The 18,576-nt window shown below is 33.4% G+C and overlaps 1 protein-coding gene across 3 annotated transcripts in view; it reads left to right on the top strand.

The window, feature by feature from the left end:
* Positions 1-18,576, top strand: part of LOC126756463 (semaphorin-2A-like) — a 263,501-nt gene that overhangs the window by 120,507 nt on the left and 124,418 nt on the right. The window lies entirely within an intron of this gene.

The following is an 18,576-nucleotide window of genomic DNA, read 5'->3' on the forward strand; positions in this document are numbered from 1 at the left end:
TGCCACCAACTGAAGATTATACCCCGCTTATGTCAGCCCCTCAAGGGTATACATGTGGCAGATGTACTCGAAGGAGCTCGTAGTGACGCATGAAATTGCATACAAAGCCACATGTTTTTGTGCGCATTTAACTGTAATAACGTCTAAAATTATGCAATAAAATTCGTTGCAGTAGCTTAAGCGTGAAAGAGTCGAGTAAAAATACTGTAGCATACATGCAGGCGCAAATAGTATCAAATGCTTATATGGCTGTGTCTGTATACCCGCACACCCTCCCTTCGACTATGCCAGATTGCACATAAAACCGCTAATTTAAAAATGAAAATTCTTGCATGAAACTAAAATGCTGTTACTTTGAGTTCGAGGGTGGTTAGATAGAAGATGGGTGCATAAATTTAATGTTGCATATGCCAGGCAGGACTACCGAAGAAATGTGGCACACATGACGCATCATAAGACGTCAACTTTAATATTTTCCTACTCGGAAAGTGAAATTGCGTAATTTTACACACATTAAATTGCAAATAACAGCGTTTTGTAGCATAATTTTAAGTGCGGAGCGGAGATTTTGATACGGTAATGCATACTTCTAGGCCGAAGTAGCATAAATTGTGGTCGACACGGACACAATACACCGTGCAACAGCTTGAAGTCAGAATATATACAACTTTAAAGAGAAATATTACGAAGCATAATTTTAGGCGTAGCAGAAAAATTTAGTTTCACATATTTCTTTTTTAAGGGTTGCAAATTTTACCTGCAAAAAATGTATACCCGCACATTGAAATCGCCATCAACTACAGATGTCACAGGGCGCATCGAAATATTCGGACGCCTAAAAAAATTGAAAGTATCACATTTCGAATGCGCCCGAATGACGCTTCAAATCTTAAAGCAGCGGGCACTACCAAGTCAGCTGTAGCCGGCAAGTTGACGGCAATCAATAACATGCGTCAGTTGCGGCCACTTTCTTAAAGCGCTGCGCACTAACATGCCGATGCGCCTTAATTTATGCACCCTTTTTCCAATTTATCGTCCATGCGGCAATAAGCCAAGATGCCATACTGGGTGTTGAACTTTTATAGGCGGTGTTATAACAAATACATGCATAAATGTATACATAAATTTATAAATATTTCTGAGTGACGCGTCACCGGCTGTTCGCAGGACTACCACGCAGAGAGAGGGGGCTTAATAAAAGAATTTGTAAGAAAATTTAAACGAATTTCCGCTAGACTGCTTAGTTGCATACTTTTAAAGTTTACTTACACACCACACAAATAAATGGGCTTATACGCGCCCAGGCAAATCTGGTCGTTCGCTTTGTTTGTCGACACAGCGGCTATTTAGTGGAAACGGAAATATGTTACCGGATGTATGGGCGGTGAAAATATGACACGATAAATAATAGCGGTAATTTAAAAAATTAGGTGATATTTCGTGGGATTTTTTTGAGTTGCTTTCTGCGTAGATGAATGACTTTATTTTGTTTGAAGAGAAGTTATATTTGGTGAGTTTTTTAATGCGGTGGCGGCGGTAAATGTTAGACGAGATGTTGACCAGTGCATATTTGCTAAATAATTTTTATCAAATGTTTGAAAAAATAATGGATTTGAAAATTAAATAGAAGAGACCCTCAAAAAGTAAGAATTATATAGTATTTTTGACGGCGCATGACAGGAAAGGTCTTTAGAGAACCATTTAAAGCTAAAAGTTCTAAACTTGAACCATGTTATTTTTAGAAAGCCTTCTTGGCTAGAAGACTCACAGTAAGATCGTTAGAGATATATTCTTATCACAATTAAATAATAATTAAAAACAAGTTTGCTTTCAGAAAAAATCTCCAGCAGCCACTTTTTATTTTATGAATGTCTTTTTTATTTAATGAATGTTTTTTTTTTTTTTATTTTAAATTTATAGTTCAGCATTTTTTACATTCATATTTGATCAGCATTAATTGGCATACTTACTGACATAAAAAAACTGTTGCCTACATTTAGGAATTTTTTTAGCTAAGACACTCACCTTTCTTAACAAAATTTGCACCATTAAGTGTTCGTTTAGTTGGATTTATAATTCAGTCTATAGAAGCATGATATTCGCTTTCGAAAAGAAATATATTGACTTTCTTTAGTAAATTGAGGCCAAATGTTAGAAGAATTTAAGTAAAATCATATACCTAATAAGAAACTAAACAGAAAAAGGTTGCTGTTGAATTCTTTGATTTATTTTTTTAATAAAGTCTTTCGAGCGGAAAAGAAAGACCATAAAAGACCATTTCCCCGACAGACATGGAAAGGTCCCGGCTTTGTATCTGGCCAAGGAATGTCAACTCGGAGGAATTCCGCCGCCACAACAACAGCAACCTTAAACACAATTCAAGTCTTAAAGGTATTGTACAATCAGTTCAAGCCCCCACTATAATCAAAAATATATTTGATTGTCTGTTAACAACATAACGTAATTAAGAATTTTGTTGAGTGCTGCCTACATTTAGGTTATACCTACCACCTACTTATATAACCTGTTGCTCTTAATGAAAATTACAGAAATAATTCTTTCAGACCTTAGCTATGACTAAAATGATCCTATAAGAAAGCATACGATATACTAAAAACGCTTTCAAGATCTTAGGAATACAAGAAAAACAAATCAAGCTCCCTCATTCTACTTTCTGTAGTAATAAGTATGTATGTTTAAAAGATCAGGTATCACTATGAACGGATTTGATAGCATAAATGACCGAAAATATTTTTCAAGGTCTAAGATTAAAGAACCAACAGTACTAGTCTTCTGAATTATCAATATGATTTCTGAATGCGAATTTTCATTAAATTTGTAAATTTTTTTGAGTTGTTACCTACATTTAGGAGTTTTTTAGCAAAGTCACACACCTAAGAAAATAAAAATGAGAATTCCTACCGTATTGAGCAAAAATCCATTATTCTAAGGAAACATTTTCAAGACTTTAGAGATAAAAGAGCAGCATTTCAAGTTCAGTCTACTATTTATATTGAAACATTTTTAGCACAGTTGGTTCTACATCCGAAGAGACTTAACAGAATATAACGTACGTCCGCTGAGCTTTTATTAGGACATTGGAAAAGCGTTCCACCTTTATTTCATTGCAAATCAATAATCAATGTGCCATTTAAAGGAATGTGTAGAGCACCTCCAGCTACACCTCCCTTTACCTTCCTGCCACAGCAACACCGCAATATAGCCATTTGTTCATTTCTAATCCGCTTTTCCATTTTCCGCACCCGCAAATCTCATGCCCAACTCATTTTGGTGACAAGAAAAGCAAACTCTTATAAAATTCTACGCACATTTTTCGTTTAGCAAAAGCGGCAAATGTCTTTAAGATTGTCTACGCACACAGGTCCACACACAACGACTTGTCACTGCAACAAAAGAAACCTGAATTAAACGTGGCAGCTAAATAAGAATACCAAGTAGAAGAAAAAGGAATTAAAAGCAAACAAAAAAGTTTTTTTTTGCCTTCATTCCATTTGTGTTTTGTTGAAAAGCACAAGCTGTAAAGTTTATATATGTGCGTGTGCTGAGGAAAATTGTTGTCGACACTTGAATTGCGTTTGGCTTTCCGAGTGCGTGTCTATGGCTCCTAAAAGCACACCACATTTCCGCCAGCAACCCGTTCCACAACGGCATTGCTGCCACACACTTAAACAATCGTCTTGCGCTCAACTGCTTCGACATCCGTCGCCGTCCGTCTCGCTGCCAACGTCGCCTCACCTGGACGCCGGCATATTTGTAAGCCTCGATAGCGCTCGCAACTATGTATACACAATGTATTGTGGAATATAGCTAAACTATATAATACCGTTGCGTACATGACGCTTATATTGTTGTTGCTGGTGTTTGTGCTTTATGGCATGCCACATCAAGCATTGTTGTTGTGGCAATAGCAGCGAGCAGCTGTAGTTTGTCGTGTGTTGAAGGATTTTGTTCGCACCGCTGCAGATATGACACGCACGCACCAGCTAACTTTTAAGCTTGTACGCCTAAATGTATGCCAGTGAAATACTTCCGCTTTGTAGGCAAGCAAGAGAATGCTTATCTTAAGAAGTGTATGTACATGCAAGCAGATAAAATATGTGCCAGTCGCCGAGTTTTGTATATATACATATGTATGTATAGCAATATATGTATGGATGTATAACTATATACATGGAAATGTTTGTGTGTGCGTCTGTTTATATTCTGAGACGAAGAAGAGCACAAACTCACTAATAATTGGTATGTTTTAGAACAAATTTAAAAACAAAATATAAAAAATGTTAGAAAAGCTACAGAATTTTTGAAAAAGTAATGAAAATAAAAAAAAACGACTGGAAAAGTGAAGTGAAGGGGTCAAAATTTCAGTTGGTCACTCAGTCAAAGAGCTTTTATAATCAATGTACTACTAAAAAACTTTATGAAAATAGTTAAAAAATTATTACCGTTATATATGTTGATCTTATAAAAAAAATTTTCGAAAGTAATTTTCGAAAATTCGAATTTTCAAAAACTTTAGAGAAAATAGTTTTAAAATCATTACCGTTGTATATATTGATTTTATAACCGAAATTTTTCGAAATTCATTTTCGAAAACTCGAATTTTCAAAAACTTTAGCAAAAATAGTTAAAAAATAATTACCGTTATATATGTTGATCTTATAATTCATTTTCGAAAATTCGAATTTTCAAAAACTTAAGAAATAGTTTTAAAAAGTTGTATATATTGATCTTATAACCAATTTATAATTTTCAAGTGTTTTCTTAATTAATAATTAATTTTTTTCCAGTGTATTTGTGTTGAGCCTCCAAACATGTCTTCTTCTTTCCTAATTTCCTAACAAAACATATAGAATTTCATATATATGTATATCTCTCTTTAACCGCCACAAAATGTGCGTGCTACAAAATGTTAGCATACTTTTAGGTGTAAATACATTCTTAGCTCATACTAAGCAGCGAAGTATTTAAGCAAAGCGAAAGTTGAAGCAAAAGTCGATGGCGTATGGCTGCAGGCATACAGCGTACTTGAAAGAAAAAGTTGAGATAACTATACAAGAAGATAACACACACACGCACACATACAAACATACATACATGCTTCCATGGAACTGTAATCCCACGCCTGTATGTAGCAGCGCGCGTGTGCACATATTAATGCAAATGTAAATTTGTTTGTAACCATGCGTGAATGGAACAGTAAATGCCAAGTTAGCGGTATATGTATATCACATATATTTTTGTAGATATGTGTGTATGTGTGCGAGGAAAACTTAAAGTTGCCTTTTGTCACGGAATTCTGACACAAAACTTTAAGCGCCAAGTTGTTGAAAGGCAAATATAAGCTGATTGAGGACTGGCTGGAAGTGAAGGGTTTGATTAGGGTGTGTAGGAAATGTAATATGCTTGGAGGGAATGTGAAAGTTTATTGAAGTTTAATAGTAAGTAAGCGATAAATTTAAACGTGGTTGTGAATTTTTGGTGAAAGAAAGTGATTTACTGGAGAAAATGATACTAAAAATATGTTCTACAATTAAAAAAATAGGATTGAACCAAATCCATAAACTATTAAAGTAATTCTTTTTAATAGAAAAAAAGCAATAAGTACATATAACAAAGAAAGTCGGTACTATACGACCCATTATGACCATCATTGGGTTAAGAAGAATTATATAATGACTTCTTTTAATAAAATATTGAACGAGTAATATTGTAGAGTGTAGTCAACCCATATTGAATTCCAGTTCTCCAGTAAAGAAATGGAGACCAAAGCTCTTTATGCAAGTGTCAGCCCTGAGGTATGCTTTTAATATTATACAAATTATAAATTTGAAGGTATTTCACTTTTTTAGAGTATTATCGGGCAGAGACCCATGTTACTAATACTAATAAGATGAATTAGCTTAGTTTTCTTTACGAAGTAAATCAACAGACATAAATGATCAGTTGGTATGACTGCTTCGCCAAAATGTATGCTTGTAATTCTGAATAACGGAGTTTGATGACAAGGCAATTTTTCGATAGACTAGGATACAAAAGGGATATATCTGTTTTTTTAATTTGGAACTACGGGATTTTGTGAGAATCACTAGAAGCCCTTTTAAAATAAACGACAGTAAACGACATAAGAAACATCAATATACACAATAGCCAAACGGAGACTCATTAAATTTTGACGTGACTTCAGCTCAAATTAAAATGGTCTTCTATGTATAATGTGAAAGCCAGCCAATGTAATTTAACATAAACTATCGGAAGAAGACTCGTAAAAGAGAGAAGGAAGTCTTAAGTAAACGAAAACCTCTTAAATATCAATAATATTAATATCTTTAATGAACAAAAGGGTTGGCTATATCCTTAAATTTTATACTATTCTGACTGTCATCCAAATTTTGGCTTCTGGTTTTAGTTAAAACAAAATTCTAATCAATTACCTTTGAAGTCTGTAAGAATAATTTTAAATATTTCCACTAACAGAAGTTGACTTCTTTAGGTTACCAAATCGTTGAAATTTGACACAGAATTCGGAAAATTTAGCCATCTTACCGAAAATTTTAACCATTTTACCGAAAATTTTAACCATTTTTGTATATTTTTGAGCAACTAACTAAGCATATGTAGCGGCTAAAGAAACATGTTACTAAAAATGGATTTAAAATATTTTATTTATTCATTATTTATTATATTAAACACAAGTAAATATAAGCCAAAGACAACTTTCAAAGTCAGTTTCTCGAGACCACACAAATTCATCTTTACAACGGCTTCTAACTTGTCCAACATGTCCTCCGCATTTTACTTGCTTTAATATTTCCTTCAAATTGACTGAACCAGTATTTGAAGGGTCTAAGAAAATTGAGAGACGTGCTGTAAATATGAGAGTGGCAGACGACCAAGGATTTGAAACTTTTCAAAGATGACACAGAAACCCACATACACACACACGTAAGTGCATGCAAAATGTTGTGTTCGCGTGTGTAAGTAAAAAAACGTGAGCGTGTGTTACGTGCTCAGAAATGCTTGAATGTAAAATGAAATTGTAAGTTTTTCAAGTGAATAGAGTGGAATTAGCGCAATGCAATTTGCGATTTCCTGCAGGAAAAAAACCAAAAGGAAATAAAATTTTCCACAACTATTTGCTAATTGGCTGCGCTCGACGGCCGGTGACGAAAAAATAACTAAAACATAAAAATAAAAATCTGAAAGTTATTAAAATATATATATTTTTTTAAATCAAAAAATACGAAGACTTTAAAAATTAATATAAAAAATATAAAAAATGCACTTGTTGTAGTATCAAGAAGCAAATCTGCTGCCATATACAACATCTCACCTCTTTAATGCTCACCAAATTACAAAATTCTTTGAATACCAAAATTATATTCACCTTTGAACTGCGAAAAAATCCCACACATGTTTTTAGCTATTGTCTGGCTAATAAACCTGAAATTTATGACACACGCAACTAAGACATCGCCCTGCCGCCATGTTGCGTCCCCTACACTTAGCGCAATCATAAAAAATCACTTATGTAGTAACACACCCAATACAACCAACTTCAAGGCACTTTTTAAGTCGCCGCACAGACGACACGGCATGACAAACAGCAAAGCCGTTGCGAACATGCAACACAGCACAACCTATACATATATATACACATATAGTATGTACGTACATCTACATTCCTATATATTCAAGAAAATATTTAAAAAAGGCATTGTCATAAATCAGTCCGCATGCAAGCGCAGCACCAACTAACCGGTTAAGTGTAAGGCAAAGTGGTAGTTGTGTTGATAGCATGACAACTGACAGCTGACGCCTGAAATTAGGCAACATAAAAATTTGTCTATGCGCATAAAAAGTGAAATTAAGCGGCTGAAATTGCTTTTTATGATGCACCAGCACGCTTAATTTATATGCTGAAGCTAGTGTGTTTATATGTGTGTGTGTGTGCTTTCGAGTCGTAAAAGAATTAAAGAAATCAAAAAATTGCATGAGTGAAAGCACATAAAAGCAAGGTACACGACAATGAAAAGAAACGAGGTTGTAAATATGTGCGAAGATTAGATAGTGCGACCAGTGGTAGGGCGTAGCGAATAAAAAATGGAGCTCAGATAGTAATACGTACTCGTAATTGAAGCTTTTGTAATTTGCATGCAATTATGTGGAAGTGCTTGGCTGGCTAATAGATGGAAGAATAGAAAAAAATAAATGACCAGCGCATAAAAAGTGGAAATGTGATTGTAGATGTGACAAGGGGAAAATATATATATACACCAGGAAAATATGATATTCAATGTGATAATATACCAAACCAGGAAAATTCTTTCTTGAAATAATTCTTTGTTTTCGAAGATTGGTTGTAAATGTTCAATTGGCTACAAAAAATTTTTAGAGTTTTTGCATAAGAGTACCAAGTTCTATAGATTTATCAAATAAAATTTGAATTTTGTTATTTACAAACATGTGGCAGCTCTGTTAAGGTACAGTAATAAGAACACATTGCCAACACCATACACTTCGAATACACGTTATAAACACCAAACGGCAATTAAAAAAAAAGACTATATTAAATATATTTAAAAATATAGTAATGGTGGCAACCCTATTTTTAAATGTTTCGCAAAAGCAGCAAATTTCGTTAAAATTTACATGTACATACCTATATGGTAATTTCCCAAGATACTACAAACCTCATATCCACCATACTTAAAAAATATGGTTGATGCTTATTTAGAAAATTAAAAAGGATGGCAACTCTATGCTTACTTAAAGTCAAATTCAATCAAAAAATGTTAATATTATTTGTCTAACCAAATATTGCTGAAAAGTTTGCAAATAAAATATATGTACGTATATAAAATTTCAGTTGGCAACCCTATAAACAAATATTTTTATGTAAAATATACCTATCATCAGACTATTACAATTCTAATATCCACCATGAATGTAATATGTATGTACATATGTATGTTAAAAATTGTTATGATATCCTTTAAAAAAAATAATAAGTGTGGCAACACTATTTTTAGTTAAACTCAAATTCTGACAATAAATGTCATTATTATCAACAAAATTATAAAAAGGGGAAATTTTGGAAAATATACGTATATTACTTTTCGGGTGGCAACACCGTAAACTAATATTTTCCAAATGTATTTAATGCTTGTTTAAATACCTTTCCTTGATACATATGTAAACGACTAATATGAAAAAAATGACAATATGTAATATATTTTCATTACATAAATGCGAACATGTGGCAACCCTGTAAACAAATATTTTTAAAGTAATTTACACTTATCATCAAAATATTACAATTTTAAAATCCACCATAGCAAAAAATTGTTTTGATGTCTTTTCAAAAAAATAATAGATAAGTGTGGCAACACTCTTTTTAGTTAAACTCAAATTCTGGCAATAAATGTCATTATTATCAACAAAATTATAAAAAAGGGAAATTTTAGAAAATATACGCATATTACTTTTCGGGTGGCAACACCGTAAACTAATATGTTCCACATGAATTTAATACTTGACCTTTCCGTGATACATACATATGTAAACGACTAATATGTAAAGAATTACAACATGTAATATATTTTCATTACATAAATGTGAACATGTGGCAACCCTTATTAAGTTTTTACTAACGCCATAAACATAAATCTACATATAAATTCATAAACTCGCTTTTAAAAAGATTTCTGTTATCTTCACGTATAAATTACGAACATGTACATACATATGTATATATGTATGTATGCATTGTAGTACACCTGACAACCATTAAGTCTTATCCACATTATTTCTATATTTATACATACATACCAATATTTGCATTTAAACTAAGTCAAATACATGCGCCTTGAGCTACCACCGCATATTCATATGTATGTACGTACATAGGGTGCACACGCCAGCACCAACGGCTTCGTTTAGACAGCTGCACATTGTAATGCCATCAATTTTATGTTGAACTATTCCACTTTAAACAAACACAATAATGAAATGATAACTGTAAACAAATACAAGTAGCTGGCGGGTATGGGTCGAGGTTGCTTGGCTGCCATTGCGTATGAGTGACGCCGATGTGCGTGTGTGCGAAAAAGTGACGCTGGTAAGCATAATAAGCGCCTCAGCAAGTGGGTAATTAAAATACAACTAATTTGCGTAGAAAATTACAACTTAAGCAGTAACAATTTTAATTACCACCAACCGAGATATTTGCACAGGTTCGAGCAAATAGCGGTGAGTGACATTACTGCTCGGCAAGTTGTGCGGTTGGAGGCAGGTATGTTGTGAGTAGACAGTAGCGTAACTGCTGTGTGTTGGAAATTTATGTATGCGAGTATGTAGGTGCCGACAAAGTTCTAGTTGATGATTTCTAGAAATGTGCTATCGCACCTGTATATCTACACATACATACACTTGCATATATTTATCTAGCCATCAAGTTAATTACCACACATTTATTATGCGGCAAGTATTGCTGTCGTTCCTTTGTATTTTACACTTACTTTTTGCATATTTTTTAAACATTTGCTCCTGCATTTCGCAACCCTTTAGAATTGTGCTGCCAAGCTACGCATTCTAAATCACAAACTAATACTTACGCTCAGCTTACGGGGTAACCAAGGTACTTGCAGTTGTTTAATAATCTAACTTTAGACATTACTACAGCACATCGAAGGCTTGCGATACCTTCACTGTTAGGACAGGCGAGTGACAGCTGTGCAGTAAACATGAATTCATAAATATTATCGTTATGCAACTATTAACTTTGACAGTTTGTTGTCTGATTTCATTACAGTTGTGTCGTTAGTTGCTTTGTCTTTCGTTGCACATTGTCGGCTATCAGCCAGTCGTTGTGCGTAAGGCATGTGACCTACTTTCTACCCTTCTTTATGCTTCTCATATATAACTGCTGCATATTCGCTCTACCCTCTTATCGACTTTTCAGTTAGTTTGTGTGGCATCGCTGCAGCTGCTCTCTCCTGGCGATCAGTGAGTGATGCCGACATTTCCGCGTGCATGGCTTTTGATGGCCTGCAGCGAAAGTTCACTTGATTTTTCCACAGAACTTTTCACTAATTCCTTTTTATTATGCATTTTTCATTTGCAGCCTCTTTTATTAATACGAAATGCTTAAAATGCTGGTGGGTAAATAAAAATAAATAAATGGAATGAAAAATACAGTGGCTTTCTTGTCAAGAACATGCGTAAAATACGAATATTTGCTTACATTTTTCCCGGCATAAGTGTTCTTCTCGATGTGTACTCGAGCAAATGCTTACTTAAGCGAGGCCAGGGGCTCATTTACATAAATAAATTTTATAAACAATGAAAAATAATAAAGAATATGAGTATTTTTCTTACAAAAATAAGTGATTTCAGCATAGAAAGGGTTTTCATAGATTTTAAAACGGGCTTATGAATGCTCAAGAGACCGCCAAAACTATCTACAGCCAGAGTTATAGCGCAAAATAGTTTGCATGAAGAGCTATAATATTTTTCATATTCAGAGAAGCTCCTTTCTGGGCGCCAAAAGTACTTAAATGGGCAAAGGTTTTGGTTCTGCTGTGTGTAAAGAGAAGGGATACTCTTACTTCACTTGTCTGCATTGCATATTGAACTGCATATTAAAATATCATAGTTTCAAAAAATCTGTTATTATTTGAAAATGTTAAGCCAAGGCAGGGCTGCCAATTTTTGAAACTAAATTTTTCGTATAGTTGCCACCTAACTAAAATTATTTATTTAATTGTTTGGCGGATGTATAAAAGAAAATTTTTATTGTATGGAAATTTTTAATAAGGCAGAAGTTGCCAATTTCCAGAAAACATATTTTTACAGCGTTACCACCTAATTACAATTAATTGTTTTAAAATTTAGGAGAATTCATTTTGGAAAGTCGTCATTGTTTGAAAATTTTAAGTTAACTTACGGTTGCCAATTTTTATTATTACATTTATAGAGTTGCCACTTAATTAAAATTATTTATTGCATTGTTTTGGCGGATATATTTTTGATTTTTCAAAAATTTTCATTGTTAGAAAATTTTTTTCATAGAGTTGCCAGAAATTAAAACTAACTTTTTCAAAAAGATTATATTAAAAAAAATGTTTTTAAATATTGAGTGAGGCTGAGCTACCAACTTATAGAATAATATTTTCATAGAGTTGCCACCAAATTAAAGTGAATTATTTTCAATATTGGTAGGACAGATTTAAGAAAATTTTCGTTGATTGGAAAAGTTGTGTAAAGCAAGGTTTCCCCACTTTTAAAAATATATTTTAATAGAGTTGCCACCTAAATAAAATTAATTATTTTAAAGCTTAGGAGAGAAAAATTACAGTTTGTTTTTTTTAAACTCTTTCATATTTTGTTAAATTAAAAAAAAAATACTTTACTTATCGTGATCCCACTGTATTATAATAAAACATGACAAACCAAAAATAAAAAAAATACAAGCAAATAAAAAAATCAGCAAGTATTTCAATTAAACGCCGCCGGCCATTGACTTAACCAACCAATAGTTGTTTACTTGCTTTTCTTAACGCCTGCATAGCTGCATGTGTAATAACGCAGCGCCTGACGGCATGCAAGAATGGCGGCAATTTCATGCTTGTACATATCGACATGTGATGCTTGCAGAAAAAAATCACTACACAGGCACATACAGGCGCGTATAAATCGCAAAAAGCGCGGACTTAGCGCACATGCATGCCGTTAAGCAGCTTGACAGCTGCATATAGCGGTTCTTTTTTCACATTTTTACTTAATTTTTTTTATTTTTTGCATTGCAGCGCCTCAATCTACTTTTCCATATATTCAGCGAGCTATTCAATTTGCATTGCAAATGCTGGAGTATTCATATATTTTCATTTCAGGCCAATTCATTTAAGCTTGTGGCCAGTAGGAATGGTTACAGGTGAAGGTTAGGGGGTCCACAATGAGAGCGTGTTGGTAAAAGTTTTATTCGAAAGACAAAAAGGTCAATGCTGACAAAGTAAAGCAGGTTTTAAACACTTTGGTATTCTAATGTGAATTATGTTATGGAAAAATTAAAAAATTTGGAAAAACAAAAATCGATCTATTATCGTTTAATGGTTTTCCGTTTTTTGATGGTTTTCCGCCTAAAATTTTAATTTTCGTTTCGAACCTCAAAACGCCACACAAGTATACCTTACGTCACTGAAATTTGGAAGGTAAAACAAATAAATTTCTACCAAGTTTTTCTCACCGGGTTCCTTCTGTATACTCAACCTTACACATCACATACTCTAATGTATAAAAAACTAGCGGAAAACGCATGTATATGTAATTAAATTTACATATGAAATACACTTAATGAATTTACAAAGGATATTGTTTCACTTAAATTTCTTCTCTTTATATTTTTTTGCCGATTTTTTTCCACTTTTTCGTTGCTGAATTTCCAAAGGCGTTATTTTCATTTTACTTTTATTTTTCTCATTTCGTTTTCACATAAAATTACGCGTTTCGAACAATCACTTTTAACCGACTCGCCACTGTTGTTGTTGTTGTTGATATGTTTCATTTTCATTATTTCCATTATCAGCAACTTTTCGTTTTTATATTTTTGTATACTTTTATTACACAGTGTAGTTGCCTGCTGTATTCTACGTATATAGGTACGTATGAGCATGTGTGTGTGAATAAAGTTGAATGGCTTTGTCTTTAAAAAGCATTGTTGGGTAATTTAAAAACAACAATTGCTTCATTAAAGTCGTGTTGTAATTTATACCGCATAGTAAGGCCAATATACAGGCCGAATATGTGAATGTGTTGAAAAAAATATGTCAAGTTGTTTTTATTATTTTAGGAGCCTTAAATGAAAGTATTAATAATGGCTTCTGGGCAGGTCTAGTGGGAAGAGGGGAGGAGAAATTCTTAAATTCAACAGTTTTATTGTATAAATGATGATTTATTTCCCAACGGACTTTAAATATGTTCCATAGTTTTTTTGACATTCTTATTGCCTAAGGTCACTTATGCCTGCAAAACTTTAAGTAAAGTCAAAAGTGAATATAGGTACTTATTTTTCCGATTTTTTATTTTTTCGGTAGAATTTTTTAGCTTGAAAATTTGATCACAGATTTTTGTTGAGAATATTTTCTTTTTATTTCTTACTTTCTTTTTTAAATGCGTTAAGGGTCGATCGATCGATCAAAGAATATTACTTCGTCACAACGGCAATATCTGCAAAAGCGCTATCATTATATAGCCCACATATAGACTAGTTTGGTTAAGTTATCTTTTATGATTCATACGATAGCTTGAGTTCGGATTTTTGAAATAAAATTGAAGCTGTTTTTGTTGCTAAAAAATTGAAAAAGAACTCTGATGACGCTTCCGTATATCGACGAGGCCTTTTCGATCCATTCCAAAAGTAACAGCGCGAGTAATTTTGTTCTCAAGTAATTCTTCTAGTGGGTGGAATGAACCAGAGGCTTGATGCTTTAGACTTCTAAACGCAGTTGGTTTTAAATTTAGTAACGTAAAATATGAAGCTTTTCTAATATAGGGTTCAACAGAAAAGAATTAAAATAATGTTGCCATATAATTTACTAAAAAAATGTTTACATAAAATGGTTTGGGTAAGAACATAATCAAAAATAAATATTATTAACAAGACTGAAAAAAGTTTAAAAAATTTGAATAGAGTTGCTACCTAATTGAAATTATTTTTTAAATCGTTTTTTTTTATTAAAAAAATAAGAATACATTTTTTTAATGTTTTTAAATATTTTTTTTTTACTTTTAGAATTAAAAATGGGTTGAAAACTTTGTAATTTCTAAATAAATATTTACTTAAAACAACTTGAGCGATTAAAAAGAAGGGAAAGAGTGAAGAGGAGTGCATTCAGAAAGCATTATAAGATGTGATTTTAGTAAGAGTAACTGGCATAATAATGACAAAATAACAAATATGAGAAAAATACTGCAACAATGCTGCCACAGAATTTACGAAAAAATGTATCAGTTAAAATTTGATAAACATTTTACAAAAAGAATATATTTAATGGAATTTGCAAAAAAATAATATTTAAATATTTTGATAGAGTTGCCACCTAGTTAAAAAATTTAAAATTAATTTTTGGGGAAATTATAAACTCAAAAACCGAATTTTTAACGTTTTTGAGGAAATTGTTGGAAATTGTTATTATTTTAAATTATTGGCTAAAATATTGGTTACCAACTTTAAGAAAATGTATAAATAAATTTTTATTTAAAACATAACGTGTGTCATGTTAATAAGAAATATTTATGCCCTCAGCCGGCATTTGAAGTTGTGATTGTAGGAATAGTAATTGGCATAATGATAATAAAATAAAGAAAAATTGAAAAGTGCTAGAGCCATGCTGCCACATAATTCACTAAAAAAATTGTTACTTAAAAATTGAAAAGAAATTACCGAAAGTGAATATTAAACGCAATTTTATAAAACAAAATTTCTGAAATATGTTTATGTAGTTGCCACCTAATTGAAACTATTTATTTATAAATATTATTTAAGGAAATTAAGATTGTAACAGTAATTAGTATAGTAATAAGAATAAGCTAATAAAAAAATTAAATTTCAATAATGCTGTTGCATAATTAACGATTTTTTTTTTAAGAGAGCGTTATAAGTTTTGGTTGTAACAAAAATAATTTCCAAAAAAAATAATTGAAGAATGTTTGAAATTTTTTTAGAAATTCGAAATTAGTTTTCGGAATCACTCTAAAGACTTTGTATGATGTTTTACGAGAACATCTACTAATTTCTAACAAATATGTTGTTATTGGTGTTGTTTGGTATTTAATACCGATGATTGCTAAAACAAATCATTAAGGATATCTCAGCGCTTTAATATTAATTTCACTTTTACTTTTTCTACGTTATTTTTTCGTACTATTTTCGCCATTACTTTTGTCTACGCCAGTCTGGCCATTGCGTTTTTGGGAGTAATTAATCGCACGGATGTAGTCGCAATCTTCAAATCATAATCACTAACTAAAATAAACACACAATGCTTAATGTGCGATAAAACCGGCCAAAAAAGTGAGTAAATAAAGTCAAACACGCAAGTCGACCAGGGCAAAAACCGCTGTCAAAACCAGATATACGACTACAACAATGTTAACAACAACCAACAGCATGGAGCTGAAAGTCAAAATGGAGGCAATGAATTTGTAATTCCGCTCATCATTAATTAAATAGGAAAATAACAAGGAGAGCACGGGAGAGCAGGCAACTAAACATATTCTTCGGTATAAATCAAAAAACTACATACAATACGGCAGGTGAGGTGAGAGAGGGGGAATTGTTGAGTTCTTGTATTAAAGGAGAGTAAAAATAGCAAGAGAAAGTACTTAATAATAACAACAACTATAACAATGTGACAGTGAGTCAAAGCAATAAGCGAGATAGTTTGCTGGCGGCAAGTAAACAACGGAAAGTAAACACACAGAGGCGAGAAATTGAACCCGAGTTACAGGAGAGATAGTGAAAGTGAAACAGAGCTGGAGAAAAGAGAGTGAGACATGGTTGTAGGAAAGAGTCTAGAACTATGTTCACACAAGGGCTCGTTTTGTTACCCAAATTAGATTTGGAAGCAGGGAGACCATGAAGAAAGACGAATGACCGTGTTGCCCGTGCTCTTTTGTGAAAATTTTTGTATATTTTTTTATTTGTTTTTTTTACGTATTATGCATATATGTATGTAGTGCCCATAACATAATATAAACGTTTCAGAAAAAGGTGAATAAGGATAAAAATTGGCTATATGTATGCATATGCATGAGCGTGAAAGAAATTGAGAATGCTTTATGCAAAAAAAATGCAGCAAATTATCCCACTCAAGTCGCCGCACTTGTCTTGCTCGTGTGAACAATGTGAGTGACACCAAAAGAAAATTTGCCAATGATGAGCGACAAAAGTGTGCTCCCCTGAACGCAGTCTAAGGGAGCGACAAAGTTATACGAAAAAGGAGAGGTAGATAGAGAGAAGCAGTGTGTTTGTAGACTAAATTCTAGGATAGGTGAGTGGGAGTGATGGACGGACTGCATGTGTTGAAATATGCCACACTCAAGCTAAGCGCAAAAGAGCTACGTGGACAGTCAGTGACACACGGATGACAGTGAAAGTTGGCTGAAGCAATCAACTTGGAAATAAATGAGACAAAGTCACTCAGCGTAGACACACGAAGGCACGGAAGATGTATAGCCAGCAGTGGTACAAATAAATACGATAGATTAAGGCAGTTTGTTAGCAGGCGACAGTAAATTTGCGCAATTTTCAACACTCAACGTGCCGCAAAAAAGCAAGCAGTGCGAGGAGAAACGAAGCGATTAAGCAAAAATAGCAAACGGAGTGAGAGTAATGCCCACAGAGACCGAGCAAACCTGGTCAAACTCATTTAAATGCTAATAATGACGTTGCCTATTTTTCTACTGTCAACGAGAGTATTTTCTTAGCTCGCCTCACATTCACGTTCTGCGTGAGATTTATTTGTATATGTTTTGCTGGTTATTTATTTTATTTATTTTCATTTTCTGCCTTATTCGTTTGACTGAATTCCTCCCCAGAGTGCAGTCTATGCTGCGTGCTTGCAATAGCGGTGAATCGCTGTGCACACGCACACTAATGAATATGTCTCTGTTTGCATAATAATATATGTAAATTTTTATATATGTATTGCACCTATGTATATGTGTGTTGTGGCATTTATTTATTTATTTTTACCCACCCGCTGGGGTCATTGCACGTCTATGCGACCACTCGACTAGGCAGACAACCGGAAAAAATAGACACTCAGGCAGACAGTGTGGCAAAATATTGTTGTTTTTGTTGGCAGACATCAGTTAGGCGGGTAGCATGACGTTAGGCGCAAGCCTATGACGCGTCAGCGCCGTGATATTGTCTCAAAACCACGTTGACTTTTCGTATATTTAGAAATGCCACTGATTTTTTCAACATTGTTTTTACGCTTTTCTGACTTTCTACTCATTTGTTGTTTATTTATTTTATTTTTGTTTACTATTTGTTGTTGTTTTTTTTTTGCATATTTCTGCGCTTTCATCAGTTTGCTTACTGACGTCTCTGCTGGTTTACCCTACCTTGGTTAGTGGTCTCCCCCACAGGCACTTAGAAAATATGTTAATCCAATAAACGGCTGTACCGTTGCGTGTCTGCAGCACGCACCACAGGGACTAAAAGCGAATTAAATCAACTTCGTGCTGTTTGTGTGTGTGTGTGTGTGCCAGGCGGTTGTTGTGCGTATAAATCACTTAACAAGCTCGGGGGCCAGCGTATACGCACCTAATTAGTTAGTGAGTCGTGTAAAGGTTAGGGCGCAGACAGCAGCGTAATCTAAGTTTGTTTACTTAGGATTGAAAAGTGAAGGCGTTTTATTTACTTTGCTTAAGCGTAGGTGATTGCTGTGTAGGAGCGTAAAAATATGGAATTTTCGCTTTAGGTTTTCATGTTTTCGGTATAATACCAGTTTTTGTGGTTTGAAATTTTGTCTGTGCCTTTGAGGTATATTC

The sequence above is a fragment of the Bactrocera neohumeralis genome, chromosome 4, assembly GCF_024586455.1.
Source record: "Bactrocera neohumeralis isolate Rockhampton chromosome 4, APGP_CSIRO_Bneo_wtdbg2-racon-allhic-juicebox.fasta_v2, whole genome shotgun sequence".
NCBI classification, from domain to species: Eukaryota; Metazoa; Arthropoda; class Insecta; order Diptera; family Tephritidae; genus Bactrocera; species Bactrocera neohumeralis.